This window comes from Haemaphysalis longicornis, unplaced genomic scaffold (assembly GCF_048455015.1).
Source record: "Haemaphysalis longicornis isolate Haplotype H1 unplaced genomic scaffold, Haemaphysalis longicornis Haplotype H1 scaffold_6, whole genome shotgun sequence".
NCBI classification, from domain to species: domain Eukaryota; kingdom Metazoa; phylum Arthropoda; class Arachnida; order Ixodida; family Ixodidae; genus Haemaphysalis; species Haemaphysalis longicornis.
In genome coordinates, this window is record NW_027526407.1 from 33,767,220 (window position 1) to 33,783,708 (window position 16,489).

At 45.3% G+C, this 16,489-nt stretch overlaps 1 long non-coding RNA gene across 1 annotated transcript; it reads left to right on the top strand.

The window, feature by feature from the left end:
• Positions 1-367: 367 nt before the first annotated feature.
• Positions 368-14,615, top strand: LOC144142456 (uncharacterized). Its single transcript, XR_013316989.1, has 3 exons — positions 368-616; positions 10,168-10,507; positions 11,877-14,615. It is a non-coding gene; the product is annotated as an uncharacterized LOC144142456 (long non-coding RNA).
• Positions 14,616-16,489: the final 1,874 nt, after the last annotated feature.

Sequence of the window (16,489 nt, forward strand, 5' to 3'; positions counted from 1 at the left end):
TCGACAAAGACTGAAGATGAGGTATTTGTGGGCGAGATTTTTTTTGTCCTTGCAGTAGGTGGCGCCGCTGCTTTCACAGTGCACATTATTCTATTTTCGTTGTTTCGTGATATCTATAATGGTGTATATGCATAATTTTTGGAATAAAAACAACAGTGTCACATGAGCGGTTCAATACGAGGTGAAGGAAACGCAAACAATGGTGTTCTGGCAACCAAAACTTGCTCAGTCTTGCACAGCGCATCGTTCACTTGTCTTCGGTGCTGCGCAGGGCGGCCGCTTGCGTCGCGAGCACTGCTCGGTTGTTTCCACTGGTAAGTTACACAGCTCGGCAGAGGCAACAGCTGCAATAACCCACTGAAATGCCGCACACAGTCTACATGTATTTCAGTCGACCGGGCGTGCTAGGCGCACAATGCCTGCGTCCTCTCATTGTTCGTCGAGCTTCTCTAGAAGGGAATGTCGCGGGAGAAAAGAAGATGACGTCTTTGTTTCTCAACGACCATGACAGTTGTCCCTCTACCCGCAGCTCTAAAGCAAGAACAACAAAAGATGGTGCCCTTCAGATGGTGGTTATTCTGCGCGGCTGCTGTATTATGCGTGGTTTTTATGCAAGGTGAGTAGTTCTCTCTCTGACGCCATGCGGAGGACTACATCATAGCAACGCTCCTCCTGGGAAGTTGTACCATCTTGAAATGCACGATTTGGCCAGGTTTTACGCTTGACTCTTATTAGTGGGTCAGACGATTTGCTTTGTTTTGGTGCGTCGGGTCAAGGCATGATTCTTTACTCGAGAGTGCTTATGGAAGTCGGGTTCTTTGATAACACCTGCTGTAGTGATGACGTGAGGACGCATTGACGCTTCAGCGTTAACCCATGATTTTCAGTTGGATATAGTGAAACTGGATCAGGGAAAAAAAAGGCAGCTATTAGAAGAACATGATTCTAGACTTTGGTGTCAAAATTGAATTGAAACGTTTGCAACAGTACAAAACCGCGAAACAAAGCTGTTTCAGGAGCCCAATACGGCAGATTGCAACGCGCTGGTCTTGTAATCCTGCTTCTCTACACAAAGCCTTAGTGCGAGATTATATTTCCAAAAATAATACTTAAACACTGAGAGGACGTTGCGATTTAATTTGATTGCTGTAGAAATACATAATATAAAAGGAGTTTTACTGAGAAAAATATAGATCGTTAAAAAAGCTCTGGAGGTAAAATCGAAGTTCAATTCACTCTAAAGATATTCACTTCATAGTTGCAAGCCATTTCAACGCGAATTCAACGCAATCTTTAACAAACAACAAACAACAACAAAAAAAAAAAAGATTAAAAGACAACAAAACATAGCTTTATCGCAAGGTTTACCCCAGAATAAAGCGGAATAATAAAGAATGGATAATGTCACCGCCCATTTCACTCTCTTGCAATACACCTGTAACATTACAAAGAGTACTTAGTTTGATTTGCGGGACCGACAAACGCTACGGACAATAAACACGAGTGCGCGGGTATGGTTGCATTTTACGTTATTGCACCATTTCTATGCAGACATAGAGCTAAAACAGTATTTAGTGATTTTGCACCCCGTGAATGATGCCATGTCACTGCTGACGCTATGTAGTGCGAAATTAAAATGGGTTAATATGCGTTATTTTTAGTGAATTCAAGGTATTTTGGGACGCAATAGCTTTAGGCAAGTTAGCAAATGCTTCTTATTTCGAAAAGGCCGATGTGAATGTGGTATTTATGGTCCATTGAAAAAGTTTAGAAAGAGAACACATAATTTACGGACGGTGCGATCTTTTAACAACTACTGGTACCATGGCAGGCAAGGAAGGAGTTAAAGATTGGAATTTGCTTGATGGTTTACATATATTTCTTTGGAGACACGGCACTCCATTTGAGGCAGCGTCTAAGTAACGCTTAAAGATGTTTCCTGTACATCTAAATGTACAAGAACCTGAAAATTGCCCAATGCTACAAAAAAATGATCTTCTAGAAACCATGCGTCCCCCCTCCTGAGTCATAACAATGCAAGCGTGCGGCACAACTAAAGCCTATTGTTAATTTTTATTGTGCACTGACAGTCAACACGCCGTTTTTTGTTTTGCCATGGGCTCTGCAGCATTTGAACTTACATATCTTTTCTGTTCATACGATAGCCACGACAAACAGAAGCCTCGATAAACAAATTTTTGTGTTTTTACTCAAGTGTTGATTTTAAAAATGCAACCGCGTGGCGTTTGCACATGTGTGGCAAACGTTTAATGTCCACCTGAGGCAGTTTAAACAGCTAAATTGACGCGACAGACTGGAAATATTGTTACGTGGCGGTAGGTCAAAGAACATGAACAATGATATGGGCGAGCGGTATATTTACAGCATTTACATGCCGCCCTTACCCTGCGCTGTGGGCGCACCTGCACCGCTTCTACCTGAATGGTTGTGCCCGTAGCATTGTGTTCCAAACTTCCTAGAAGACCGCCCCATAAAGCTTCAAGAAACATTTCCAGGTTGGACCCCTCGTACATTCTATCTCGACAGAAGAGTTCCTCAAGGCTCGATCCTCAGTCCCACTTTCTTTAATCTAGCCATGATTAGGATCGACCAGAACCTGCAACGATATGGTAGTGCGAGGTTTACTATTTCAGCGGACGACATCCCAATGTGGACCGAGTCAAGATACTAACTGAACCGACACACTATGATTGCGCCCCTTCAAAATGCCGTGGCAAGCATTGAATCTACCCTACCGGATCTCGGTCTTTCCTTAGCTCCTAACAAAACATAGTTTCTGTCACTTTTCGGTCGCAATCCAGCTACTGATTATAATCCCGCTTGAATCATGGTAGGAACTACACTGATAACCGCCGAGCTCGACCACATTCGCCTACTAGGCGTCCCCGTAGGCTACAAAAGTAGCCCGGCTAAAAGGCTCATGCCTAACGAAACAGAAATAGATACTACACAACACGTCATTCAAAGATCATCTAATCAGCACAGAGGAGCAAAGCAAAAAGCAGTGCTCAGTGCTGACACTTGCCCGTGCCGTTCGCAGTTGGTATTCTCACATATGGAGCCCAATCTTATACACCGAAATGAACCCAACGACGCACTCTTAACGTCCTCCATAACACGACTCTTTGTAGCATCAGTGGCTTACCATGCCACACAAATATATCTAACCTCCAATCTGCGGCTACCCTTTTCAAGTCATTCAAGAGCAAACTGACCAATACAACTTCAAGCGGAAACTTACTCATCAAGGTGCCACACTCACGGTCTTGGATAAGCAAGGTTGCATACCATTACCTGATTTACCGACACCCATTCCTCCGTGGTCCCGAGCCCTCCTGACTGAACGAAACTTAATCCACCCCCCGGCCCCAAAACGGCCTCTTCAAGACGGAAACGTTGTCGCAGACTGTACACCATGAAACAAATCGATTAAATATATATTTATACTGATGCCAGCCTGACACCACAACATGTCGGAACAGCAGCTTTACTTGAGACGCGTAATATATATTAACTGCAACAGACAAAACTAAAAAGAAAAAGAAAACTTGCAAATGAAATGAAACAATATAGTCATAGATGCGTCCCACCCCACACTACCAAGCTGCGTCGCGTGCATGCGTCCTTGCAAGAAGCTTAGCTTTTTTGCCGTAAGAGCGATGGAAGGCACGCTGATACAGTTAGTTCCCTTTGATAATGGAAGGCATCACAAATCTCCCTTTTCACTTGATCGCGCGCACTGCCTAAAACACGTGTGGCATCAAATGCTGGGACACAACAAGGACACCGCTTGCAATGGTCGGCCAAGTGGCCCCCCGCGGCAAGTGATGACACTGCTACCCGATGCTTCCTCAAACGGTAATTTAAGCAGCACCCCGTCCGTCCAACACAGCATTTGCCGCAGGACAAAGGAATTATGTAAATGACGCCAACTTTACAGGTGACAAACATGGTGGCGTGCTTCTTTGAGCAGCTTTGCCTCTTATTCTCATTGACAGCCGGGCACATACGCATCAGCTTCCCAAGATCAGTTGCCAGTACATCGACACAGCATTTTTCGCCCACTTTTTTCAAGCGCTGCGTTAAGTGGTGAACATACGGTACTGCTACCCGCCGTAACCTGAGTTAGCTGGCGCCGTCTCCTGTCGGAGAACGGGTGGCCGCCTTATCCTTCTTGATGAGGCTTTCAGCTACAGAGTCAACGAGCTCCCGAGGGAACCCAGAACTTGTCAAGCGGGTCACCTGCGCATCCATACTTTCAACTGCCCTGTGCGGGATTGACTTGTCTAGGGAGCCACGTAAACTGTTCATCGCTATACTGCGCTTGAACGCGTATGAGTGCGCCGAACAGTAATTTAAAGTCTCCTTTTTAAGCGGGGTTGGTATGCCAACATATGTGCTCATCACGGATCTGCAGGCGCGCATGTAAAAACTGTGTCTTGCCATTGAGTGGCTCTTCATGATTGAACTGATGCGTTTTGAACAATTCAAAAATATCCCTAAGACTCTTTCTACTACCTTCTGTCTGTCCTGACTTCTGTCCTCTTTCACAGAAACTATGAAGTCACCCATATATCTGAAACACTTCGCGATACTACGGTCAAAGCACGCTTCAATACGTTTGTCACAGTACGCTAAAAATATTTCGCAAAGCAGAGGGACAATACACGAAGCAATGCACACACCACCGTTTACACAAAGTACTGGTCATTTAAGGAAACATAGGTGGATTCAAGGTAAAAGGTTAAAAAGTCATACAATCTTGAAGAGGCAACCCGCTAGCATTTTGGAATGCAAATGGTCCATTTTCCCCAATTAAAGTCGTCGCTATGTCAACCACTTCTTTTTGAGGACTTTATTAAAATACTCTGCAGCAGAACGGCAAGTTGGGGTAGTTGGTGAAATTGCATTTTGAAACCTTCAGAAAGCGCAACACTAAAAAAAAAAAAAAACGCGAGACCAAGAAAGGAAACACAGGAACACAGCGCTCGCCCTGTGTTCCTTTCTTCGTGTGGCGTTTTTCTGTGTTTCGCTTTTTGAAGCTTTCAAAATCCTACTAAAATAAATCGTCAACGTCTATAGAGAAGGGAAAGTTAGCTCCAGTGCTGCCCGATTGTGCAAAAAATTCTACTAGTTCGAACGAATTGCGGATACGTAACGGTCCTTCCAAAGAATGTCTGTTTAAATGCTTTTGAATAAACTTGGACAAAACGCCCTGCCTTGACCCCCTCTCAGAAACAATGGCTCTAATGGGCGACCCTTCGTTGCGGGTTTTAGCTGAAAAGAATATTTTTAAACGGTCCATCTTTACAGTCTGAATGCTTTGTTAGGGGTAGAAGGTTCATTTGTTCGAACAAGTTAGCTGCCTCTTTCTTAATGTGTGTGTTTCAACGGCTGTAAGGAACAACGTTTTATAAAGTGCATGACTCGCTTTTTCCTCGTACGCTGAATGCAGCATAACAACAAAACCACCTTCTTTATCCGCTGTCAGCAAGGCTAGTTGTTCGTCTCGCAAGAAGTCGACGACTTTTTCGACACTCAACACCTTACTTTTAGTGCCACTTTTCTAAGCGGAAAGGCAATAAAAACCCTCAGAAATACAACGTCCTTTTTCTTAGTGCGTTGCTTCATGGGCTACTTTCCTAATAATTTCGATATTACCAACCGGGCCTTCATCAATTGGCTCAACGCAGTATTTAGGACCACAGTTCAAAACTTCCTTAACAAAACCAGGCAGCTCCTTTTTCGCAAGAGACGTGACCTGCTGGGGCTTAACACTGTCCGTCATCCTTACTCTTTTTCCAAGCGAACAAGACTGGAAGACAGTTCTGCCACAGCAATTCCGCCACAATCATTGACTGTCGGGTCCACGCACGTAGTAGACCCTCCCTGGGCATGGCGCCCGTCGAGCAGGTGGTAGAAAGAGTCTTAGGAATATTTAAGAATTATTCAAAAGGCATAAGGTTCATTCATGAAGGGTCACTCAACGGCAACACACAGTTTTTAGATGCGCGCCTGCAGTTCCGTGATGAGCACATATGCTGGCATAGCATCCCCGCCCTAAAACGCAGATTTGAAATTACAGTTCGGCGCACTCAAAGGTGGTCAAGCGCAGTATAGCGATGAACTGTTTGCGTGGCTCCCTAGACAAGTCATGCCCGCACAGGGTAGCTGAAAGTAAGGATGCGCAGGTGGCCCGCTTGACATGCTCTGGATTCCTTCGGGAGCTTGTTGACTCTGTAGCTGAAAGCCTTATCAAGAAGGTTAAGGCGGCCACCCATTCTCAAACAGGAGACGGTGCCAGCCAACTCAGGTTACGGCGGGTAGCAGTACCGTATGTTCCCCATCTCACGCACCGCTTGAAAAAAGGGGGCAAAAAATGCGGTTTCCACGTGCTGGCAACTGATCCTTGGAAGCTGATATGTATGTGTCCGACGGTCAATGAGAATAAGAGGCAAGGCTGCTCAAAAAATCCCGCCACTATTTTTGGCATCATTTAGCTGGCGTCATTTACAGCCTTCCTTTGTCCTGCGGCAAATGCTATGTTGGACAGACCGTCTGATGGAGCATCGGGCAGCAGTGTCATCCCTTACCGCGGGGGGCCACTTGGCCGACCATTGGAAGCGGTGTCCTAGTTGTGTCCCAGCATTTGATGCCACACGTGTTTTAGGCAGTGGGTGCGATCAAGTGAAAAGAGAGATTTGTGATGCCTTCTATATTCACAGGGAACTGTATCAGCGTGCCTTCCATCGCTCTTACGGCAAAAGAGCTAAGCTTCTTGCAAGGACGCGCGCGCGCGACGTAGCTTTGCAATGTGGGGTGGCACGCATCTATGACTGTATGATGTTTCATTTCATATGCAAGCTTTTTTTTTCTTTTAGCTTTGTCTGTTACCGTTATGATATATTAGGTGTCCCAAGTAAAGCTGTTCAGTTGAAGTCTAGGTATTGTCCTGTTTGCTTCTCTCTTGGTCCCTGTTTTGTTTCGCGGGTAGAATGATTAATGCGTTTTTTAGATGCGACGCTGAAAGCATCTCTTGTCGGCGGCCCTGTCCTTCCTGCGTGCGTCCGTTGTTGTTTTCCGCAAGGCTGCGTCTATTCTCCACTCTCCCCCTCTCCTCTCCGATAGCGAACACTCTCTTGCGAGGGGCATTGGATTGGATTCGATTGGATTGGCTTGGCTTGACTTGGATTGGATTGGATGTGGATTGAATTGGAATAAATTGGATTGTGTTGGATTGTGTTGCGTCATAGCCGCGGCAGACGCACTGGCGCCGGCGCGTGCCCAGGTGAGAGCGAACACTCTCAACATCTGCGGGTGTGCGGCCCAGCGCGCTCTCACTCCACCGGTGGGCGGCGCTGCGCGCGGTGCTGCGCATGTGCAGTACTCTCTCTCTCCGCGGTCTCCTCTCCTTCGGGCGCGCTGCGCATATAATTGGTGTGCCGCTCGCCGGCGGCCTTTCGGTCGACGGTTGCTCTCCGCTTGCGCTTGAACCTCCCTCAGCATCGCATCACACCAGGGTTCCCGCGAGGGGAGGTGGGCGTAATTTTTTGTTTTCTGTGCGGCTATGAACCAACACGCTGAAACCTTTTTCCTTCTAAAGAATGGCCTGGGTTTCCCCAGATGGCCGAACCGTTGTGGGAGCCTGGAACGCCAAAAAATATTGTCACACCGACGCTAGCAGATTCGAAATTGCGTACTCGCAATTGCTTACGCTCATACGAAACCCATACGAGACTGGAGCTTTAGTTTGTAGAGTGTAGCAAGCTTTGTGAAGGTTATGAAGTCAAATTAGTTCCACACAAACGCACATGGGACGCTTGGCTGACTGGTGTGCTGATATAAAATGTAAGGCCAATGAAAGACGGGAGAAGAGTCACCGAAATTTATATAGTTACTGAAGACTTAAATATCAACCGAAACTTTTATTGCAAAGCGTAAAACCAAGGTGCGAGAAGCACTTTTTGCCCTGAGTAAACTAGCACAGCTGTCAGCAGAACGACCACACATTTGCGATCGCTTTTTGGCCTAAGGAATGCAGTCACAAACTAAAAAAAGCTATGAATAGACTATAGGACATTTACTTTTTATTTATCTCCCGAAAGTACTGTGGCTAGCTGTGGACGATTCTTCCTTTTTTTCCCGACGCCCCGCGTTCATTGTTCTGCACTTCGCAAGTTCTAATTCGCGGTAGCGCATGTGTTTCTTTGCAGTTGATTTCTTTGTACTTGGGTTATGTGTTTTTTACATAATTCACCAGTTTGAGCTTAACTTCATTGCTCCACGAGAAAGTTGGCAGAATGCGGGCAGACTGACACTGATGCGCTGGCGAGTTCTCGTTGAAGTGGTCTGGACATAAGCACCGAGTGCTTGCGGGCACAGTTTCGAATCAGCAAACTCTCAGCCTGATACGAACACGCTTATTACGACACAGGGACGAGCCACACAAGTTCCAAAGGTGGGGGAAAAGCGCCACGCATTTGAGCGTCTCCAATGACACGGAGGGCGTTAGGGCATTGCGTACGCCTCGAATAGTGAATGTTATGATTTTAAGTGGTGCTGGCAGGCTGGTCGGACGCAATCTAGAGCGGACAAGATGGTCGAAGCATGGCATGCCGATTCGTGAGACATGGGGGATGCCCAGCCAATAATAACGTCGAATGCCAAGCATGCTGTTTCACAGGAACGAAAACGAAATTGGTTTGACTTTTATTTTCGGACATCTTACGATCACATCGCATCTCTCTACGCGTCACTGCTATTGCTGCGGCCGCCGCAAATGCCGCATGGTATTTTTTCTTCTTTGAAGCTTTATAAGTTTACTGGTTTATCTACAGGATAAACCATGAAGAGTTGTGTTTATGTAAGCCAGTATATAGAATGCAAGCAAAAAAAGAAGGCAAATTTTAGTGTTCATTAGTGTCTCCTTAAAGAACACTAGGAAAACAATTTTAGATAGTGCAGATCTAGGAACTTCTATATCTAGTATGTGCAAAAATAAGATTCCACCACAGGAATCTCCGTTTTTAGTTTACGTTAAGAACCACATGTTTTTTTTATCTTAGTGAAAACCTCAGTATTACTATGCTCGCCCAGGGGTTGTACGTTGACGGGGTAGCAAACGTCAATTCAGGAACAGTATCGCTTCATTTAGCTTAGCTACGTTTATGTCGTAACTGTGAACCGCAGGTGGCACCTTCCCACTCAGCGATATTCCGTTCCAAGATAGGTAGAAGAGAGGGACTCAGTGCGATGCAGAAAATTAGTTAAACATGATGATATGGTGCGCCCTGCTCCTTAACCGAAAGTAAACACACCAAACGACCCTTACTTACAGTATTAGTGTGTAGAACTGACCCAAAGGAATTATTTATAGGAAAATATATCTCGGGTCTGTCAAAAAGTCTCGCAGTTCTTGGGCTCAAACGCACGGTGTTCGCTCTAGAACGCACGATTCTACCCGTAGGCTGCTCAGCCCAAACGGCAGAGCCCTTTTAGCACGTGCTGCAAACAGTGGCAAAAGTGTTTGAAACAAACTACTCGATGGAACTTTGACGAACTAGAGGTTTATTCCGGCGGACAAACAAGGGGCTGTCCGTTTATTCCCCATATAAGCCCATGTATTAATAACAGACGAGAATTCCACTATTTTTACAACTTCACTATGAGCTATGTAACTTTGCGGCTAATTTCATATAATTTGTTTTGGGATAGTTGCAATAAAACAATAGTTTGAGCCACTTTCTATAGTCATACTCCTCCTTAGATGGACGTGCTTCATTGTACAGCACTCGAGGTTGAAAAACCATCTCACAAAGACCAAGCTTACAACGATCCCGTTAAAGTCGGCTTCGCCTCTAAACGCAAATGCACTGCTTGAAAGGAATTTATCCAGGAAAGAAAAAAAATGTCTTATATTAAAATATAAAGACCCTAGGTAATTCTTTTATTTTTTTAAGAGTTTTTACATACCTTGAAAATGCGGCGCAGTTTTACGATCACGGGGATTTGAGTGGGCGCCGCAATGGGGCGCTACGCTCGCGTGCGATTATTGTCTACATCGCTATGTGGCCGGAGACAACTTGCTGAAACCTAGCCATAGACAGCTTTGCTGTAATAACTCTATTGACTGTTCACCTGTCGCAGGATGCGCTCAGCGGCTGGGCCTCCTCAGCCGGTGGAGGAAATGCGTTCTCCCACACGAGAGGAGAGCGCGGTTGTGGGAGCGCTATGAGCGCTACTGCATCGATTGCAGCAGACTGGAGTGGAGGCTGCGCAGGGGTGGATGCATCTGCCAGGACGGCTACTACCGCGACGAGGAGACGCAGAACTGCTTCGAAGAGGAGCGTTGCGGGCAGTGCAGCAGCGCCAGACATGAGAGCTTCAACAGCTGCCTGGGTTGCGAACTCACCTGTGGCAAGCCGGTCATCCAGCAGTGCGACAGCACCTGCAAGCCTGGCTGCCAGTGCGTCAAAGGGTATATAAGGTACGGAACATTGAGTGATGATTGATTGTAGGGTTTAACGCGCCGACGGAACGCAGGCGATGAGGAGCGCCGTAGTGGAGCGCTCCGGATTGATTTTGACCACCTGGGGGGCTTCGATGTGCCCCAAAACCTCGTACACACGAGTATTTTTGCTTTTTGACCCCATCAGAAAAGTGAGGTAAGGAACACACCGTAGCTTCGGGTGGTTGAAGACAATGACTGTCGGTGCCTGTATACTGCGCTCCACCATCTTCTTGGAGCCCTAGTAAAAAATGAAGCAGCGGCTACGATCCGGAAATAAGTTGGCACGAGCTCTTTAGCCCGTTTTCTGTATTTCTGTACAGGTTTTGTTTGCTGTCTCCTGGTCATTTAGCAGCTTGTAACAAACTTGCGTTACTTATCATTTTTTGAATGTATAGATTTTTCCATTTTGTACGTGTTACAATGCACACCCACTCCTATGAGGGCCTTGTGTAAGGCTGGCAGTATTCCTGAAATAAATAACAAATAAAAGACACCAATTTTTGTCCGTTGGGTTAGGAAAAAAAGCTCAGAGCAGTGAAATCGATCTTGCGTACAAAGTTATAACTAGGTTAGTTGAAACCTTTGCGAAACAAAAGAAAACATCCATGCTGCCAAAACAGAGAAACTTGTCATGTAAACTGAATAGGAAGTACACAGGACTAGCACTGACTGTAAACTAATTTTTATTTAAGGAAACCAGCAAACATGCACACGTTTGCCATGGCATGTGCGCATGTTATCGCCTAACTGGTACACATTTCGAAAGCAAGCGCACACAATTGCAAGTGCCTCTAGCGTTGCAAGCATTCAAGAAATGTAAAATCTTTGCCGTGCTTCGCGCCCATTTATGTTTCCTGCCTCTTTTATGTCACGTCGAAATAACTTATCGTCCGGTAATATAGCCCTTGTCCTATGTTCTCTGTTCTCACTATATGCTACAAGTTGCTCTGTTTTGGCACTAGAATTGTCATTCACCAACTCGCCCAACTGTCCGTAATACGCAAAAGAACCCATTTTTTCTGTAAAGTATTACCCCCATTGGCGCGGACCAAGATTACAACAAACTAAAATATCTTAGGCGACCACCGGCACTAAGATTATTTGAATTGTTGAAAGTTTATTGTAAGCAGAAAACAATCAAGGGAGGACCAAACATTTTAGTCCGTTCTTTTCTTCACTCAGAGCCCTGTATAAAATTGTCAAAGTAGCTTTTAGTTTTTGTTAAAAAAAACACGTTTTAAACAATTACAAATATTCGGACTTGTGAGCTCCTAGACAGTATTGCTTTGATTTCGGTGAGATTTCGAGCTGTCAGTTATTGTTAACACATTTTTTGTTATTGCAGACGGCGTCCTGGAGGTCCGTGCGTCCCAATCATGTCGTGTCCCCCAAAGTGTCCTATCTACATGAGGTTTGTGCTCAAGCGGGAGCGCTGCCCGCGTGTCTGCAACGAAGCGCGAGAGGACACGTGCTTGGCTTCGAACGAGGGACCCGGATGTGTGTGTAGGCCGGGCTTTGTCCTCAAGGCCATCTTCGGTACAATACGAACAAACGATTGGTGCGTACACGAATCCATGTGCCGCTTTCCTGATGAAGAATCACAGACCAACAAAGGCGGCAAGAGCGACGAGGTTAAAGGTGGCTTTGGAGCTCCTCAGAAAGGAAGTGGGGACAATCTTCACAACGATCAGTCGAAGGGGAGCCGAACTCCACCCCTTGAACCATCACAGCCTAAGAGGAATGACACTGGCCGGTATGGAGTTCCGAAAATATACCCTCCTCTCCCAGATCTAAACGGGTGGAAAAAACCGGACTGGATGAAAGTTCGAGAACCGTCGGAGCCCACAAAGAATGGCAAAGACTTGTTTAGGCAACATAAAGAATTCCCTCCGCTTCCAGATCTTAAGGGGTGGAAAGGCCAGAATTTGATGAGAAGGCCAGAACCATCAAGCCCTAATAAGGGTTATAACCCGTTTGAATCCGCTAAAAGATTTCCTCCTCTCCCAGATATTAAGGGCTGGGGAAGCCGTGACTCGTTAACCGGACTGAGAGGTGGTAGTCGGACTACCGGTCATGCAGATGGTGACATCGCCTCGACCAAGGGAGGATATCCTCACTATCCGGGATTTGAATCGAAGCCTCCCGATGATTGGTTCATAGCGGGTAAGAAGGGTAGCCGCGGGAATGAAGGGTTAGTACCGACGAAGATTACTAATAACTGGTGGCAGTCAAAGGAAGAAGTACAAAGTAGAAGGAATAAAGAGAGTTTATTTGACGTGGACGTATTTTCCAGGAGGGAGACGAAAGAAAGCTCTCGGACAAAAGGAAGACCTGCAAGTAAGACTTGCTTGAAAGGTGCTTCTAATGGCGGCGGGATTTCGAAGGGCGGTATGACGGATGTGGTTTCTGCTCATAAAGGGAAGATGGACATAGGGGATTACAGCCATAAAGGAGTCAATTTAGGTGCTTTTAAGGGAGCTCCAAAATACCAGTCACAATGGCCGCGAACGCAAGAAAATATTTTCGAAGGATCACCATTGAAGCTTCTCTCCGGTGGAGCTCCGGACAAACTAGTGACGAGCAAAACCAGCTCTCACGGAGAAGTTACGCAGGAAGGTGAGAAAACGGACCACAAACCACTACCGGCACAAGTTAACATCCCGAACTTGGCGAACGAAAAACAAACTGGCGAGCCTAGCAAGAACATCATTAAGAAGAAAGTGGAGGAGGATCAAGGTGCAAATCTATTCACTCATGGTGCAATTTTTCTGCACAAGTTGATAGGGACATTGGCACCAGAAAAACAAACAAGTGAGCCTAGCAAGAGTCCCGCTAAGAAGAAAGCAGAGGAAAGTCAAGATGCAAATATAATCTCTCACGGGGCAAAGCTCGTGCACAATTTGATTGGAACGGGAATTGGAATGGGTGCACAATTTTTTAGTGGGCTTAAAAACGTTACTTCTATTGGCGGTTTAGTGGACCATTCTTTAAATGTACTTGCAAGTGGTATGCGTTCATTGACGGGTTCAGGAGATCAGAGCAAAAGAAAGTCTTAACAAAAAACGGTATACTATGATGCTACTGTACTGGTATTACGCTTTTGAAAGAAGCGTAAAATGGGCTTTATTGTAAATAACGCTTTTATACTTCTTCTACGCCTCTTACAACAGCGTGGAGGAAACTCGGATGAAAAAGTTGCTCCGGTGGGTCGGATCTGCATGAAAGACCCATTTGCTCCAAAGCTCTGAAGTGCCAAGTTTTGGGAAAACATGTCTGCTAGGTTAATCTTAACTTCTGTCTCTTTTGTGAAACAATGTCGCTAGAGTTATAATATTTGGTATAAGAAATAAGAAACCTGAGAAAGTAGCCCGGAAAGTCCCTGGAAATAGTGATACTTGGCCTATCGTTTGCCGCAAGCAACAGTTGTTTCGGTAATTTATAAATAGTTGTCGAATAAACTTTTGATGCCCCATACTCATAGTCCTTGAAAGCGTACCACAAGAATGCGCCTACGCGTAAGATAGCGTAACTGAAGGTGTGCTGAAGCGTACGTATGTCCCCTGATATGATGGTGTGAGATAGGCAACGTGGAGCTACATAACGCCAGCGAAGTTCTTGGCATGTGAGAGTTTTTACAGATTGCAAAAACGCGTGACTGAACAGTGGTGATAAAAATGAAAAGAAAATGGCGGAAATAAAAGAAGCGGACCCTTAAGCAAGGTAAAATTTAGTGGATGTATAAATGCAGGGCATACAAGCCATTGCTACTAATATTCACGGTGACGTCGGTGGCTAATAATGCATGAGGGACTTGAAACAGCACTATCTAGTTGACTACTCGTTTATATTATCACTGACCTCTCGTGGTGAAAATGGTTGCCTTGGTTGTATAGCGATTGTTTGTTCTACTTTATTCCAGTAATTTTCTGTTTAAGACGCGATGAAATGGTGGCTTGAAAAGACACAAAACAAACGGCTCCGGCATAATCACCGGCCGAGTGTCAACCAGAAAGCTTCTTGCCTTTGCCTTGACAGGACATGAACGTGTGGAAAATGTCACAATAATAAAAGTATTCCAAATTTTGTTTTGAGCTCTGTTTTAGAGTTGATTGTAATATTATTGCTGCCAGATGGGACCTAATGTGTTGACAGATATTTTAATAATGAAACTTTAGCACTTTTCATGATAAAGAAGTGCGTATGACGAAAGGCGGCCCATGGCGTTTCTGAATATTCCCAGGTTCATAAAAGCCACTGACTTCTGGTTATGTTTTTCCAGTTTTCTCGGGGTATTTCAGCGGTTTTGGCGCCAAAACCAAAAACGAGGTTGGCGATATCAAGAGTGGGTTAATGAACGCAGCTCTCAGTGGAATAAGTCGAGCGGAGCGGTTGTTACAAAAACGCTTTCATTCGCTTCACAAATGGGTTGAAGTCTTCTAACATTGTTCGAAAAGGGAAGAAATTTTGGCCCGTCGTATTGAAAATTTTGCGGACGTAACCATTTATGACGTGAGTAAGAAAATGGTACTGCGAAATTTTAAGAGCTGGTAGAAATTTTTGATAACGGTGCCTCAAAAAAGGAAACATTGTAGGCTAAAACAGGAATTGTAGTTGTAAAAGTGTGGCCGTCGCTTTACCACACTCACCAGAATACTGTAGCGAGAAAATTTGCAATTAGGACGGTTAGTACAACTTATACAACAGGACAGCTCCACTTTCGTTCCAACCAGCGCCTTCGGTTCAATGAACTGAGCTGAGGTTAAAGCGCATTTCCGCTAGGTAAAACATTTACAGAATTCCGACAAAATGTTTACCAGGACTCCTCACATACAACAAAACACTGTCGAAATATAGCGAGCCTCAGTATTTTTTAAAACATGCAACACGTTTCGAGCTGTAGTCTTGCCCTTTTATATGCGGCTAATTGAGGGGCCTTGAGCTCTAACGCTGGTTTTATGTGTTTAGTGAGCTATTACGAGTACGAGAATTATGATTTTTTTAAGGCGCAAATTTTCTTATTTATCGTTGAAATGCACATATACGTTATAGAAGCGTAATTAATATTCTTGGAAAGGGTGTGTCTCTGTGTGTGCGTGCGCGCCGAGTGGATTTTGTTCTTTGCGTTGAAATGAAGCTACCTCAGGTTACCGTATTGTACGCGTTTTCTGGCTGGATAGTAAGCACACGCCCTCTTTCTCACCTATCTGGCTCCGAAAAAGAAATCCGGCGCCGAAAAGGTACGGTTTGAGGAGCACTCGGTAAGCCCTTCCAAATGATGACACGTAAGCTACCTGTCACTCAGCAGAACAAAGTACAACCAGCGCATACGGCCAAATGCGACTTAAGGAGCTGAAACTTGGTTCTTTACTAAACAACTAGAAAGCAAACTTAGGGTGGCTCCAGTGGCCGTGGAACTAATAATGTCAGGAGTAACACTCAGGGACAAGGAACAATCTAGAGTAGAATATATCATCATTCAAATAAATAAAAAGAAATGTACTTGGGCTGGGCATGCAGTGGGGTGAACCGACAACTGGCGGACGATTGGGGTAACAGAGTGGATACCAAAAGGTGGGTCTAGAAGGGGAAGACCAACAATTCGTTGGCGGGATGAAATAAAATATGGGGGTAAACTGTGCACTCGAGCATAGCAGGACCGGAGGAGTTGGAGGTCAATGGGACAGGCCTACGTCCTGCAGTGTACTTGAGTGGGATGATGATGATGATGATGATGATGATATTTCTCACTTACTTTTTTAGCGATTCATTCCAGGCCCGTGTAATATTCATTTTAAATTACAGCCTGTCATATCGAAAGTCACTTGGTGTAGAAGAGGATACTAGAAGTCAGTGCGGCATTGTGGTCACTGTGCAGTTAGGCTTCTCTCCTGGCAGGGTAAGCTGCGTTGCTCGATGGGTGACCGCACACGCTCGGCTCAATAATGCTGCGGGAAGGGT